Genomic DNA, 11550 nt, shown 5'->3' with positions numbered 1-11550 from the left:
TTTTTTCTCTTTCCTTCATATTACTACATAATATAAATGATGATTAAGAGCGCGCTCAAAATGAATCTATGAGGGTGTGATGCTTCACGGCCTCGCTTCATCCCACGCGTATTTCTTCTTTTTTCTCTTCGCCAAAAAAAGCGTCTCCAGTTTTTTTACAAAAAATATTTCACTTTTTTTTTAATATTATTTTTTGCGCTCTCTGGCATCCTCAGTTTCCAGGTTTTTTTTAGTAGAAGGAGTTTGTTTATCCATGATGGAGCGAGTGGATTCAATATATTATTTTTCAGGGAATAAGTGAACTATTATTAATATTAAAAATAATAATTTTGGATTTTTGTTTTGTTCAAATAAATATTTTTCAAAATTTTCATATATTATATGTGAGTGGGTGTTTGTAAATATTTAATAGTGTGAACGAAGGATAGAGACAGAAATAAAGGACATAGGCGGAAGGGGATCCATGATGGGTCGGTTCACTGATCAGGTAGGATTGTGTTTTAAAAGTTGTTACTTGGGATATTGAATAAAAACAATAGAATGGTTGTTATAGCCTCTGGAATATTTCTGACACACTTTGTTTGTTTTTGAATATTTGATTTTGTATTCTTACTATAAAATATACAAAAACTTTTATTTGTTGGTATAACACGTATGAGCTTCCGTTTTGTTTCTTTTTAAGACTTTCAAAAGCTTAATTGATCCATCCATATATCAATCTAAACATAATATAAAACAAAATTATCTGGAGGCACTTTCGTTCAGAAAAACTTGAGATATTCCAACAAACACTATGTAGTATATATACTCGTATACATCAAAGTCGTTTGTAGAAATGAGAGAATATTTCCCGAATTTCTTTTTGTATATTTGACTTCCTTTAGTTTTTCTTGAAAAAGAATTAGATAGATTGGAAAAAATATTTTTTATAAAACGGTCCATATATTTGTACCTACATTTATTTCTTGAGACATCAGACATCTGTGGTCAGTCTTTAATCGCCTACCCAAATCATTCTACATATATGACTTACAGGTGGATCAATTATCCCAAGGCACCTGTGTTTTTTTTCTACGAATTTTAGATCATAAAATATGTGTTTGGTGGATTTTTATGTGGGGGTGGATTTGCAATCATCCAAAATATAAAGATGGAAAAAGGACTTATTGAGTGGCCTCTGTCCAACAATAACTTATGAATTTATACAAATGAAAATTATATATAGATTCATTCAAAATAATGAGTAATAATAAATTGAATTACAGCATGACAGGTTTGTGTTTTTAAGCCAAAATAATGTCTGAGAGCTTGTTTCATACAAAAAACTTTTTAAAAATTTGATGAAAAATTAGGAATTATTATCATCGTGTCCTTAATATCAGAGCAAGCCTTCAATGGTTCTTCCTATCAGTGTCTCATATTTAGACTAAGTTCAATTCTTAGACTTTTTGAAGAAATTAAATATAGGAAACTTACTGGAAAAACTTTATCTAATTGATAACAGACACGCTGTTATCGATATCCAAATAAATCCCACATATTAACTTCAAGACAAAAAACAATTGCATCTTTTATTTAATCGGACAACCCCTTTTGGAATTTGGCTATTATAAATCTTGAATTATAAATGTATAGTACTGTCATGACACTATTTTTTTTTTTTTTTTGGTCTCAGTATTTCAAGGCTTTATCAAATAATAAAATTTATTTTAAATGAAAAGAGAAATGTTTTCCAATGTACACAGTTTTGAAAAAAAAATAGAATCAAATATAATTGACATTAATAAAAAAATGTTGTGCTCAAATCATAAAAAAGCTATTTTTCTAAACTCTTTATAAATAAAAGACATATAACATGAACAATTAATATAAGCCAGTTACTTTCTGAAACTCACCCTTTTATTTATTTGCCAATATTTTTATGATGGCATGGCACTACTAACATTAGTTCCCATACAACTTTAACAAATCTGTCAGTACCACAATATTGAACAGAAATATTATATTAATATTCGAGAAAAATTCAAGTTGCCTCATTAAGAAAATCAAAATTTCCGATGCATATTCTCGCAAACCAAATATATTGCAGTCTGAGATATGATCATAAGTATACATAATGTATAAATACAATGAGCAACAGCTCCATTAGAGAAGTTGCTCATAAAAAAAATGCTCGACAACAAACGTTAAAGTAAAATTTTCTTCATACAATAGTTCACTTTACAACTATTGAGGTAATTAGTATCATCTATTGATGCCAGGTATTTGCATTAATCTAATGGGTTCCTGTGTTATTCTCCAATTATTAAGTGTATCAAATTTTACTTTTAGAAGCAGTGACAAGATCATTAAAAATTATTCCTACTGGTATCCATTTTGATACCAGACAGATAATTGAAAGGTCTATTTAAAACATGGGAGGAGGAAATTGCATTATAAAATGGGACATTTTTAAATTACATAAGATGTTCTAATTGATCCTTAATTTTAGACGTATGTATTCGCTACGAAATATCTGAATGTCAAATTGATGTTCCAATTAAGAAATCCATTGAATAAAAGGTCAATTTTTGCATGATTAAACTATTAAAACAAGAGTTCATATTTTTTTTATCTAATTTAATAAATTTATATTTCATTGCATTAACAAACGTCTTTGAGAAAATAATAATAGTGTTGTCAAAATAACAAACAAATAAACAAGCGTCAATATGACTTCTAGGATGTTACTCCCCAGGCAGTTAGGCTCTTGGAAGTTATGCCTTGGGAAGTTTCGCCCTACATAAATAGCATAAATGTATCTTCCATATATAATTTCAGGCTTAAAATTAGTTTTCCCCCAGTTGAAGTCATTTTTTATGTATTTTTGCATTCATTAGGGTAAAATGTGCGTATTTAATTCAATTTTATTAAATTTTAAAATAAAAAATGTCAAACATGAATATTGCAATAATTATATCAAGGGAATTTGCTCATTTACTCAATTACTTCTTACCATTTCTTTAATTATATTTTATATTAACCTTGCATTTGCTGGTCTTAACCCCAAGTCTTGGTCAGATTAAAACAACATCCAAATAATTAAGAGATATTTTATTTTTAAATTAACAATTTAAGGTTTTTCTTAAACCACTCAATTACCGTAAGTCTCAAAAACGTAAAATGACCTTAATTATATGAAAACACCTCACTCCTAACTCTAATACTAATATGAAGAATAGCTATGCTATAACTATTAAGCCCTATCGGAGTATTAAATCTTGTCACCCCGCCCCCTCTGTATGACCAATGTATCAATTACTACATCCAAATTGAATAAAAATGCCAAAATTTCATAATTAGTCAAAAAGGACTTCAAAAAAGGAAGGCCTTGAATTATATGTGGAAGATTTATGCCATAATATATGTATGAGGGCGTAACTTCTGCACGGTGAAACTTCCCAGGACTAAACATCACAGGTCATAATTTCCGGTCACTGTTAAAATGACATGCTTTTTAGTAATGCCTTCTAAGATTAAAAATATTTTTGGGTTTCGTCTAAAGAATTATCTATCATTGTTAACTAATAAACAATATAATTTACAAAATATTAACTACAAGCAGTCCCGTAACCAAATATATATCCCAGGAGAATGTCTCTAAATTTCATCTTTCTATCTTTGGCCGTGACAAGAATTTTTCTTTGTGGATTAACGAACTTAAGATGACATGTATATCTATTTTATTTTAACAAATTTTTATTGATCTCTTTAAAAAAGAAGACCAAAATTTGTATTTGTTATTTCCAATGTCAAAAAAAAAAGAGAGGGAGGGAACATTCAAAAATCCTTTGTTAACTATTTCACGTTTTTACTGCACTTTTTTTTTAGGGATTAATAGTTTTTAGGCTAAATACATTAAGTTGAAATCAGAGAATGACTTCATTCTGATGAATTCTCTCATTTAGCGACAAAGAAGACATTATTAAAAAAACAACAATTTACATACATATTCGGATTCTTCTCTGAGGATCCCACTTGCTGTGATTATTTGGGGTTTTGTAATCTAAAAAAAAATCCCTCAATTAACCATTTGATTATTTAAGGTTAATTTAATTATATATAATTTTCCATAGTTATCTTTTTCATCACTGACTATTTAATAATTTTTAAACGTGTTGGATTGAGTTACAGATTTTCAAAAAGGAGCACCCGCAGGCTCTAAGCCCTGCACTATTAATGATAATGAAGGAAATCAGAATTCAAAATATTTAGGCAGAAATAGCTTAAAATTTATTAATTATTCCTCAAATATAAAAATAAATAGTTACATTTCAAAGTATTTATTATTTATGAATGGAACCCCATATTTTAAAATTTATTTAGCTGGATCTTGCTCAAAGACAACTCCCCTAGAAATAAGAAATTCTTATACCTGTGCTGTTCCAACGGCTTGACTAAATAATCTTGTGCAGGGGCGTCCACAGGATAATTTCTTTTAAGAGGGGAACCTTTTTTTCCTAGTTTTTTTTTTTTCAAAAAAATTCAAAAATCCTATTCCTATAAAATTTTTTTTTTAGAAAAAATGTCAAAAATCCATTCTTATTCATAGAAAATTAATTTTTTAGAAAAGTAATTTCAAAAATTCATAACTATTCTCCTAAATTAAATTTTTTGGAAAAAAATTTCAAACATTAAATTTTAAATATAAAATTTTTATGGAAACATTTATAAAATCTATAGCTATTGACAGAAATAAAAATTAAAGAAAATATATATATATATAAAATAAATTTTTATATATAAAAAGTTATATTAAATTTAAAATATTAAAATTTTTGAAAGAAAAATTAAAATATTAAACTTTCTAGAAAAAAGCCTCTGTAGTGTCTTTTTATATATTGCAGGCTATTACTAGGCAATGACCTAGAATTGAAGTAGCATAATTATTTTTTGAATATTATGTAAGGAATTTATGTTATTTCGTGAAAAAAATTAAAGGAAAAGAGAAAGATAGGGAGAGTAATTTGTACTCAACAAGCGTTTTGCTATCTACTCACTGTAATACACAATATATTATTGATTATAATGAGTTTTGACCCCGAGTCATCATTTCATGCAAAGTTAGATACAAATACGAGGTCACACATGAATCTAATAATGTTCACGTGAATGAATGAATGAAAAAAAAAAAAAAAACTTGTTTAATGAAACACTGAAACAAAATGAGTTTTAATTAGAGTTATTCTAGTTTGACAAATAATTAATATTATTTTATTAATTTATAACAGTACTCTTTATAGTAGTGTTATGCGACTTGCAAAATAATTATTTAACTCCATTCAAGTGTAAGTTGTTTTTGAAGTTGACAGAAAAAAACAACTCGAGTGGATTTGTGTTATTTTTTGTTTTTGAGTAATTAATTTAAATTTTGTTTGCGTAACTTTATCAAATATTGAATTATAAATGACAACTTATTTTAAGATTTGGTTCCAAGATTTTTCTTTTGAATCTTATAAATAGAGATGTGAAAAAGGTCAAAATCTTATTAAATGTGCATTACTGAGAAAATGCTATGAAAAATATGATAATTTTGAAAGACGACATACCTATTCGCTAACTGAAACCACTATAAACTGCCCATTTCCTATAAAATATGTTTATTTCTCGTGAAAAATTGTTTTTTTTACTTACCCCCCCTGTATAATAATATAATTTTCCAAAAAATACAGAGCATATACTTTTGTCATAAAAGTACCATGTTTAAAAAAAGAATCAATTTAAAATACCTTGTCATTTAATTTCTTTTTTTTTTTTTATTAAATGATAAATTTTGTTTAATTATTTTACTAAATCGTTACAGTTAGTTATATGTATTATCTTTAAATTTTAGTTTCTAATAATTTGTTTTATACTTTTATGAAAGTATGAGCGAAATGTTATACATTTTGAAGCAATTAATGTTTTATTTTTCTTTATTCATAATTATCAATTATATAGTTCAAATTGGATATAGGATGTCTTTTCCGATTTTTTAAAAGTATTGGACATATAGAGTCAAATTCTTGAATAAATATAATTTATTTCTTAATTTCCTCTTGATCCAGTTAATATTGGTTGAATATTTACTTTAGCTTTGATATAGTTAAAATTTCTTTGAATAATGCCTTCAATAGTTCTTTTTAATGCATGGAATTTGGAAGGCAAAAGTGCAAACTATATTATAATTCAATCAATATTTTTTTTCAAATTAATCGATTAAAATAATCTCACAAACGTACAAGTATGGCGATTGCATAATTTTATATTAACAATTTAACTCACTTACAACTCCGAACACAATATTATTAGTATTACTCTCTCTCATAACACGGGATCATTATTACTTTAAGCTCACATAAAACACTTTTTAGATTTCATATAACAAAATAATTTACACTCTAGTAAAACATTTTTTGCTCTCCCATTTTTACATTTCGAAAATATGTCTTTAGTTTATTGGGTCAGTTGAGTCTTATGTCTGTTTCTATCGATACATAAGACTATCAGTTCTTGAGATAGGCCCTTACAATTTTAATGGCTCCTATTAAAGTAATAGATCCAATAAATTTGGAATTTTTCATATTTGTAACGTATCTCGGCTCCAAGTTTGAATTTTGCGCTAAAAATTGGTCTGATGTGACTAACTGAATTTTATATTTCATAGGAAAATTTGATTAAATAAGGCTAAGGCCATAAGAGCGGATCGCTTTCGAAAGCTTTTGAACTATTTGAAGCACATGCAGGGTTCAAAAGAAATTGTGAACGTGGGTGTGAAAAAGTTTGTGGTGGACGCAGAAATTAATCGGTAAAATCATTGCCTGCTATCTGACTGTAGTCGCACTAGTTTTGAAATCAAAGAATCTAGCTGGAGTAATGGTTTTTGAAGCTGCGGCCTGCAATGATTCAATCATAACACCACATTTAATTTAGACTGGACTTAAGATCATAACTGCTGAGTAATAGAAGATCTTGAACAACGTCTGGCTACTCTGGATGGAGGAGAAGTTTAATTTGAACAATGTGGTACTTATCTAGAACTCTACCACGTGTCATGCCTCCAAGGCAACTTAGTCATTCCTATCTGAGAGGCCTCTTTTTGTCTGAAGGCTGTAATCTGCCATTAATATAATCAAGATTTGAATATTCTCGATTATTATCAGTGAGGCATCCTCTAAGAAAAGGTAAACTTACGCTTCTCCAGCAATTTTAGCTCCCTAAAAACCTTCTGGATTATCCCAACTAATCAAGGCTGTACAACAATTCAATCCCAGATCACAAAGTTTTTTGAAGTTGGAGGAGGTCACAGCAAATGAATCATATCAACAGATCATTGGCAACAACTTTACAACTTTTCTATTAGATTTGATAAATAAATGACAATGCTATAAATATTTAGATTTGGGGAGAGGAAATTCCCAAATCATCTCCAAGGGCTTGTACATTAGGGCTTGTATTTGCAATTCAATACCACTTCTACTTGAGTACATACTTTAAAGGTACACAGCCCCTAATTCAACTCCATAATAATGTTAAAAAAATGAATACCATCGACGAAAAATATCCTGCGGTACTTTGGAACAATGCTGCAATATACACATAAAAAAGTATATGAAATTGTGTTAGTATCTACTGTATATGTATATAACGTAGAAACAAATGGAAATATGACAACATAACATGATACTCTATGAGTATAAGTGAAAAATATTCCTATTCATGAATGAAAAAATTGGGAGAAATGTTTTCATTTATTTTAGCATCTCTATTATTATTGTTATGTAAATCATTATTTATGTGAATTATTTAATAATATATATTATTAATGTACTTTTATATATATGCACCAAGTTTATTGTTCATACTGTTTATATAATATGAAGGAGTAATTAAGATGTATTCCTCCCCCCACCATATTTATCCTAATGTAATGTTCTTCAAGTTTTGAGAATATTTCTATGCATACATACTTTAGTATAACAATTTATTAACCTTTTAATATGATAAAAAACCATTTTAAAAGTTGGTAAATAAATGTTTTTTTTGTATTAGTTATAGAATTATAAAAATGTCTTATCTGGTCAGCTTTTAAAAACGGATTTGTCACTAGTCTTAAGCTATCTACAGCCGAGGACCGTAGTTAAGTTCCACATGTTGGTGTGTAAAAATGAGATCAAATCGATATGGACTAAATCCTTGGATATATTAACTCATCCAATAAATATATATAAAATGTCTATAATTGACTCAAATATGCTTATTAAATATTACGTAATATGTATATTTGAAGTAAAAGATTAATTTGGTTTTTATTTTTTTCTTGATTTTGGTTCAAGATTCTATTGATGTTGACGCAACATATAGGGATTTTATAATTCATTTCCATTATAATTTGGTCGTATTAAAGCGTATTATTGTTGAAACATGAATATTTTCTATGAATGATATGTGCAGTACTCTTAATAAATATGTCATATATCTTATTGGGCTAAATAAAAAATGGATATTTTTAGAAAAATTTCGAGAACATACAGTTGTAAGGACGGATCTAAAGGATTGACAGTCTTAACGATCAACAGGGCCAGTTCTAAAATTGAAATGGACCGTATAAGTTGGGAACGACGCACTAATATTGAGATTTAAATCAATGGCATAATGTCCTATCTCAGTGGTCCCCAAATTTTTTCTAACTGCTGAATTGTCAATGCTTGACAATTTTACTGGGGGCCACGGGGGTGGGTGGGGAGGTTGAAATAATAATATTAATAAATGTGAATCGATTGTGTCTTTGTGACAAAGCAGTTTTGAAGGCTTCATTGTCCCGTTTTAGAGGCCCATTTTAGAAACAATCACCGTATATTATACGGGATTGATGTGTGATCCCCTGTTATGATAAATCCATACTTAAAGTAAAGCTTCTGCCTACTAAAAATTTAGTTAATGCAAGTAACAATTAAACGTGTGTAACATGAAGTAGACATTGTAGCTTGTTGCCCGTGAAATCCAATGAGTCAATAAAAAATTATCAACCCAAAATAATTAACAACTACATTGCATAATTAATTAATTTTTTGTAATTTGTATTTGTACTTAATATTTTCTTCTTCTCCAACCAACTTTGGATGAAGTAGTAAGTTCCCCATTATTATCATACAAATATTGGATAATAAATAAAACAGAAATAACTAATTAATTCTTGTACAGTATTATACTGATTGATCCCCGGACTGATACTAGTCTGTAGTCCGGAGGGGGACCACTGTCCTATTTGACAAATATTTTATTTACTATGTATTCATAATCTAATCCTACAATAAATATTTTGCCGCATGTAATAGGTATAATCTAATGTTATTACCGTACTAATGTACTCGTACTGACTCTAGTATCAAATCTAGGATTACATAGATATTTTGACCAGAAGTAAAAAAAAAATCTTCCCCGAAGCAATTTAAATGGACTTACAGGAGTATTCATATGGTATTTTTTTGTGGAAGTTACGTATTTATATATTTTATTGAAAATCATTTTATAAAGTATAATCGAATGTTTTGTAAACGTTACAATCAAAAAATGAGATGAAGAATTAAGAGGGTATTTATGATGAGGATAATAAAATAATCAAATATTCCATGGATTGATGGTGTAAGTTTGGACTATTTTTAATTAAAAATCCATATTGATAACCTATATTCTGTTTTATATTGTAATGTTCTTAATGATCAAGGAAGTGGCGGCCATGGTTTTTGATCCAACACATCACTTCGTCCAAAATGCATCTATCAAATCGGGTTAAATAAAATTTTCAATTAGATTGATCCCAGTCTAGTTTTTCATTGAGACAAAGTCATCCACTTAGCCGTTCACCTCCAGGGATACCCAACATTTATATTTCTGAAAAAGTTCGTAATTTTAATGGATCAAAATGAAATGAAATAATTATGTATCAAATAATTAATAATTATGTGTTAATTATAATAACAAATGTTATAAACTAATGAGGCGTTATAAAACGTCAAATACTTTTACAATTAGCTTATACTTGTTACTATTTGTACAAAAGTGCAACTTGTTCATAACATATTAGATTTTTAGTGTGGGTTACGTCATATCTGAGTTAATTTTTATATTGATGTAATGAAACTGGAAGTACCGGTTTCAATACCAATAAAGTACATTAATACTTTATATGCTTCTGGTATCACTTTGTTACCCTTTTTTATGTTTTTAGCGAAAGTTGCATTTTTGTACATAGATAGTGCGCTACTTCCTTCAACTCTGAAAACCATTTAATTTCAAATATTTCACTTTTAAATCGATTATTTCCAATATTTATTTATAAACTGTGCAATGTCAGAATATTTTTCCATTTGATTCAATATAATCTAACTGTATCAAATACTTTGTTGAAGGGAAGTATTTGAAATGGATTGTTGTTCGGAATTCAAGCATTTACCCTCTCTTAATTTATAACCTTCAATGTGAATATTTGTATATAACTGAATAGAATTGGAAATACCCCAAGTTATCCGTCTTTGACATAAAAGGAGTTCATACCTACAATATATTGGGCTCAAATTTCAGATTTAAAGATAAAGGAATGCCCTTTTGCTTACAGGTATTTGTATCATAGGAAGGCTTTACTGAATTATTCTTGTTGTTATGAATGTAAGATTTTGATTTGATTGAATGAAGTGGCATCTAGCTCGATTTTGTGGGGGTTTGATCCCTTCTATAACTATCTGAAGCCCCAATTCCTCCTTTATATCTTATAAATATATATATCTATTTCTATCTATACAATCCCAAATGGTTAAACAGATCAGTCTGAAATTTAGCAAGTATAAGTAGTAATAAACAATAATGTTGTTTTTAATATGTAGAAAAAAGACACTGAAACATATATGTGACCCCTAAACACATCTCATAAATTTGAATACAAAGGCTATAACTGATAATTTCTTTGATATATTGGATAGTATATATTGAACAAATTTCTGATTTCTTTGATAATTGTGAAAGATTGTGTCGATGTGAACTCAACAGAACGTATTATTCTTACCGGATATTATAATCTGTTGAAATATAGTTAGATAAAGTCAATCATTGATTTATATTGGTAAAGAAAAAAAAGGTAAGATTGATTCTGTTAAAACAAAAATAGCTCCAAAAAGAATTGGGGATGATTCCGTAATGGTCCCTGGTCTTCCAAAAGCCTTAACGGAGGAAGAATGAGGACAGTTCTGACTCGGAGAAAACCAAGTATATAATCTCTTATTATTGTGGGATAGCGTATGTTCTTATACCTTCATTTGTATTTCGGATATACAAGCAACATTTATTTGCTTGTAAAGATTCACTCGAATAATAAACCATATAGTTAGTAGGCTGAATCATGACTATATAACTACAAAAATATATGTAACACAAGACCCTAACTAAAGTGAGTTATTAATATGAAATCTGTGTTAACAAATTCAAATATTGTATGTGTATACGAGTACATTTATAGTAACAGAGATAAGACTGTAA

The 11550-nt window shown here is 28.4% G+C and overlaps 1 protein-coding gene across 4 annotated transcripts in view; it reads left to right on the top strand.

Annotated features, from left to right (window-relative positions):
• Positions 1 to 209: 209 nt before the first annotated feature.
• Positions 210 to 11550, top strand: part of LOC121120121 (uncharacterized) — a 362813-nt gene continuing 351472 nt past the window's right edge. For 3 of the 4 annotated variants that reach the window (XM_071889085.1, XM_071889087.1, XM_071889084.1), the window contains exon 1: positions 232 to 487. The gene's annotated coding sequence lies outside the window, so the exon portion shown is untranslated. Of the gene's footprint in view, positions 488 to 11550 lie in introns of all 4 variants that reach the window. The other variant, XM_071889082.1, reaches the window with a different exon arrangement.

Source organism: Lepeophtheirus salmonis, chromosome 6 (assembly GCF_016086655.4).
Source record: "Lepeophtheirus salmonis chromosome 6, UVic_Lsal_1.4, whole genome shotgun sequence".
Classification (NCBI taxonomy): domain Eukaryota; kingdom Metazoa; phylum Arthropoda; class Copepoda; order Siphonostomatoida; family Caligidae; genus Lepeophtheirus; species Lepeophtheirus salmonis.
The sequence above is the reverse complement of the archived record's forward strand: the minus strand, read 5'-3'. Positions and strand labels throughout refer to the sequence as shown.